We start from the raw sequence: 6,150 nt of genomic DNA on the forward strand, positions 1-6,150 counted from the left end.
ATATATATATATATATATAGTGTACTGTATTGTGAGGGTAAGATCAACAAAAACAAAAATATATTAATTGAAAGAAAATGATGTGGAAAGGGTCCTTGCCCTTGTATTCAGTGTCTCCCCCTTCTGGTGAATTACTCCATTGTTTTTCTACTTTTTATATACCTCTTTATGTAACCCACATTGTACTGTTCAGTACTGTCCCTGACGTTTTTTTTTTTTGTAAATCCTTATTGGTGAAGAAAGAAAACATCATCTTCATTATCATTATTATTATTTGTAGTAGTAGTAGTAGTGTTCCACTAAGGTTGACTTTGTCTTTCAGCCTTTCAGGGTCGTTAAACAAGTACCAGTTGATCACCAGGGGTTGATGTGATTTACCCTGCCTCCGAAATTGCTGGCTTTTGTGCCAAAATTTGAAACCGTTATTCATCATCATCATCATCATCATTGACTTATTTTCCCCTGATTCATTATTGATTTATAATTAATTATGGATAGATGTTGTCACACTCCAAGATCAATCAGCAATTGACAAATGCCATATTTCAGTTAGTCTTGGGATTGGTTACATCAATACTCTATATATTGTAGTGTGTGTGTGTGTTCTAGTTTCCATCTACCAAATCTACTCACAAGGCTTTTGTTGGCCCAGGGCTGCAATACTCTGTATATCAATACTCTGTACATTCACCAAATCTTTTGATCCAGTAGCCTTGAACTCCATCTGGTCCCGGGGCCTTCCAGTTGCCCATTTTGTTGCTGATTTTTTTCACTTCCCTAACTGAAATGACTAGTTCTACCTGTTTTGGACAGACTACTGTTTGTTTCAGTTCTTGCAACCATTCAGCATCCTTCTTGTGCTCCTTGTCTTTGCTCTAGTTGTCAATCCAAAACCTTTGACTTTCGATGTTATCTGGTATCAACATTTCATCTGTACACTCTCCATTTATTTCTTTATAGAATCTCGTCTGATCTACTTTGAATAACCTATTCTGGAGGTAACCCTTCATTCTTTGGTCATATCTTACCATCTTTGCAACGAGGTGCTGTTTCAGTTACTCTATTACCACTTTCAAGCCCTTTCTTTCAATATCATACCTCCTGTTCAATGCCCTGTATTTTTGTTCACTTTTAAGCCACACCTTCTCTTTTTGGTCTAACACAGAAATGTCCTTCGAGAGCATATCTAACCGCACCTGTATTGTTATTTTCCACCATGGATCTTTTCTTTTGTCACTACCATTATATTTCTTTTTCTTGACATCAACACCCACATTTTCTGTTACAACAATACTTGTTGCCTTGATCAAATTATTTGTTTCTGTGATGTTTCTTCTTCTTCTTCTTCTTCATCACCATCACCATCATCATATAAGGCGGCGAGTTGGCAGAATCATTAGCATGCCGGACAAAATGCTTAGCGGTATTTCATCTGTCGCTATGTTCTGAGTTCAAATTCTGCTGAGGTCGACTTTGCTTTTTACTCTTTCGGGGTTGATAAATTAAGTACCAGTTGAACACTGGGAGTGATGTAATCGACTCATCCCCTCCCCCAAAATTGCAGTCCTTGTGGCAAAATTTGAAACCATTATTATTATTATATAAGGTGGAGGGGTGGCAGAATCATTAGCACACTGGATGAAATGCTTAGTAGTATTTTGCTTGTTGTTATGTTCTGAGTTCAAATTCCATCAAAGTCGACTTTGCATTTCATCCATTTGAGCTCAATAAATTAAGTACCAGTGATGTAATTGACTAGTTCTCTCCCCCAAAATTTCAGGCATTGTGCCTTTAGTAGAAAGGATTATTATTATTATGAAGCTAATACAGGCTAATTCAATTAGCAGGGATTTTATCTTGAAGTTTGGTGACAAGTCTCCCCAAATCTTAAGAATCTTCCTTAGGACCCTTGCAGAATATAGGATGGTACTTTTTCCACAGGTCGATAATGCAAGTTTCAACTCCAGTCTCTTTCGGTCTTCATGGTAGCATTTTGGACTTTGTGCCAAGTACACCAACTACTACAGGCATAATTGTGTTTTAGTTTTGCACAGTCTCTTCTACTCTCTTGCTAAATCCTAAGACTTCTCAATCTCTTCAGTCTGTTTGGTATCGACTCTGCTATCATAGGGAATTTCAAAATCATCTTGCAGCACTCCCAGGTATCTGTATCCCTCATTATTCCACAATGATCTAATAATGTTATATGCTAATTTTATACCATCAGAGTTTATCTTCCGGCTTCTCTTCCTAATTAGCACTGTGCACTTAATTATCCCCAAACTACATTCCAGTATCTTTACTGATTACTCTCAATGTTTGGATCAAGGAATCTAGGTCTTTCTCTTTTTTTGTATATAGCTTGAGGTTCTCAGTATACTTGTCAGAGGGATTAACACAATGACAAAGAGTAACAGAGAGAGAGAGAGAGTCTCCCTGGAAAACGCCCCTGTATATCTTTATGTTTCCTAGTGATTCATTTGCACATGTCAGTTCTACTTCTCACACTCTCATTGCTATTTCCAAAAAGTTGTTTATCTTCTCATTGAATCCAAGCACCCTCAGACACTCCAAGAGCCACCTGTGTGGTACATTGTTGTAAGCCTTCCTGTAATCTATCCATCCAATGGCTAAGGGTGTTGGGTACATTAAACAAAAGAAGATAGGATGGAAATCACTGTTATAGAACTGTATTATCCAATGTGTCCTTCCTCTTTTTAAGAACAATGTGATATGAGAAGATTTAGCTACTATTTTTAGCAAGTGTAATGATCTCAAACGACCTTCCTATAGAATCTTACTTATTACCTTGTCTTGAAATGTGGGGTGGCTATTGTTGCTGTAAGTCAGTTCATCTTAAAGTAGACAAATGATATACCTTTAAAATATATGACAGAGAAATCTAATACAGGAGATTTGGTTGCCATGTTGAACTTGTTGCTTATCCCTGGGTCAACACTGATTGGGAAGACCTATAATCAAAACCATTCCAGCCATGACCATTCTGTCTTTTTTTGTTTTAGAAATCCTTACTTAATGAGCCATTCCTTTCTTTTAAGATGGTAAAGTGTACTTTGAAGATTTAGATGTTAATTCTTGAAAATCAAATGTCCACATATAGATTCTTCCAATGATTTATGTCAAATGACTATATAGAGGCTTAGTTGGTGAAATAGACACTGAGTTCAATGCTAGCCTGAGAATCTGTGTGTATGTGTGAATATAGCACTTGAAGATGACTGGAGAAGTTACCACGAGAAAATTACTGTAGATGCTGACATACAAGATGAGATTTCCAATCCTGAAAAGGTCACATACACAGTATATTATTGATTGTTTTCTTCCTGAAATTATTGTCTAAGTTAATTATTGGTGCTGCTACATTAGAGGATTTTTTTAAAAACCAGATTGGAGAGGAAAGAAAAATGAGCAATGTTCTCTATTAGCCACAAGGACAAGACAGACAGTTATTAAAGACTGATATTAATTAAATATATATATATATATGTACATACACATACACACATACATATATATGTATATATTTAAAAGGATTATGACACAAAAAGAAGAAAAAGGAAATAAAAAGTGAAAAGAAGAACAACGAATCTTTGTGACACAACTTTAATTAAAGACCAGAAGTAAATTAAATTGATAATTAGAAAACAGGAAAAAATGTCATTCTCCTCCTCATATTCAATACTGCCACCCTCAACACCACTGTCGTCATCACCGTCACCATCACCAGTAGCTGCAACAGTATTACTATTATTATCCTATCATCATAACTACAGCGAGTGTTACCACCATTATTAATACCCGCTTAACAACTGTTTTCCATGTTGCTAAGTGTTATTTTTTGAAATTTATTTTATATATCTAATTTTTGTACACAAAAGCATCTCTGGTTACAGGTTTCCAATACAGCAATCATTGGTTTGAAGCAATGACAATGGTAAGAGCGACATGGGAGTATCCATGTAATTCAGGCTGAACAAATACCACAAGAGGTATTTTTATTTGAAAGCACCAGCTTATTGGATTTCTCACAAATGGTTATATCTTTCCATGACAGATACAACTATCCACTCACTGTTTAAATATTAATGAAGCTACAAATAATCCTTTCTATTATACGCATGAGCCCTGAAATTTGTGGGAGGGAGCTGGTCAATTACATTGGTACTTATTTCATTGATCCCAAAAGGATGAAAAGTAAAGCTGACCTTGATAGAATTTGAACTCACAGTGTAAACAGCCAAAAGAAATACTGTTAAGAATTTTATCTGGTGCTCTAACAATTCTAGTTTAGGTACATGGCTTAGTGGTTAGGAGCATTTGGCTCATGATTGTATGGTCATGAGTTCAATTCCTGGTGACATGTTGTGTCCTTGAGCAAGACACTTTATTTCATATTGCTCCAGTTCACTCAGTTGGCAAAAATGAGTTGTGCCTGTATTTCTTGTGTCATGCAGAATCTCCCTGAGCATTACTTTAAGGGTATGTGTGTTTGTGGAGTGCTCAGCCACTTCACATTAATTTTATGAGCAGGCTGTTCTGTTGATCAGATCAACTAGAACCCTTACTGTTGTAACCGATGGAGTGGCTAACAATTCTGCCACCTCACCACTTTTTTGTCTTAATAATGGTCTCAAATTTTGGCGGCCAGAAATTTTGGAGATGGAGCTAGTTGATAACATTCACTCCAGTGCTCAACTAGTGCTTATTTCATAAGCCCTGAAAGGACAAAGGACAAAGTCAACCTTGACAGAACTTGAACTCAGAATGAAAGCCCGGAAGAAATGCTGCTAAGCATTTTGTCCAGCATGCTAATGATTCTGCCAACTTGCTGTCTTTTTTTGTAATGGTTTCAAGGTTTGGCACAAGGCCAAAAATTTTGGAAGAGGAAGCTAGTTGATTACATTGACCTCAGTGCTCGGCTAGCGTTTCTTTCATCGACTCAGAAAAGATGGAATGCAAAGTCAACCTCAGCAGAATTTGAACACAGAATGTAAAGAGGCGGAAGAAATGCCATTAAGTTTTTTGTCTGGTGGGCTACTGATTCTGCCAGCTTGCCACCTTGAAGCTATAAATAATAGCTTATGTAATAGGGGTGGGTCTTTGCCATTTGGTGAAAAGCATTCAGTCATTTGAATAACTGAATTATCTGCTCCTGAATTAACTCATAAGTGGCTGGAATATTCCACATGGTTCCAGGTTCAGTCACATTGCATGGTACCTTGGGAAAATGTCTTCTACAATGTCCCAAAGACTTGTGAGTGGATTTCACAGATGGAAACTGAAAGAAGCCCATCATGTGTATGTGTGTGTGCGTGCGTGTGTCTTTGTGGTTGTGTTTGTCCCCCACCATTGCTGATAACTGGTGTTGGTTTGTTTACACCTCAGCAACTTAGCAAAATGAGACCAATAGATTAAGCACGAGGCATAAAAAGAAAATAAATACTGGGTTGATTTGTTTGACTAAACCTGTTGAAGCAGTGCTCCAGCATGGCCACAGTCCAATGACTGGAACAAGTAAAAGATTAAAGAAGACACATATACCCTTAATGTAATTAGCAGTAGTTCTCAACCATTTTTCATCTATGGACCCCTTTGTTCCCTATTTTGCTCAGATGTACCATTCAAGTCATTTGATGCTTAAAAAATTATATTATATTTTATATACCATATTTTAACGTGTATAAGGAACCCTTTTTTGTCAAAAATTAGATTAAAAAATACGGGAGCTTCTTATACATGGATAGTATCATAATCTCTTACAAATCCTTTTTCCCAAATTTTAAGCCCCCAAAATTATACACGTTAAAATACGGTAGTCAAATATTATTAAGAATTGTATAGAAAAACTGTTAGAATATTATGTGTAGAGTGGAAGCATAACCAATTTATCTATTCTTTTTACTCTTTCACTTGTTTCAGTCATTTGACTGCGGCCATGCTGGAGCACCACCTTAAAGGGTTATAGTCAAAGAAATCAACCCCAGGATTTATTCTTCATAAGCCTAGTGCTTATTCTATCAGCCTCTTTTGCTGAACTGCTAAGTTACGGAGACATAAACACACCAGCATTGGCTGTCAAGTGACGGTAGGGGGACAAACGCAGACACACACACACACACACACATATAT

Source organism: Octopus bimaculoides, chromosome 8, assembly GCF_001194135.2.
Source record: "Octopus bimaculoides isolate UCB-OBI-ISO-001 chromosome 8, ASM119413v2, whole genome shotgun sequence".
In the NCBI taxonomy this organism is placed as follows: Eukaryota; Metazoa; Mollusca; class Cephalopoda; order Octopoda; family Octopodidae; genus Octopus; species Octopus bimaculoides.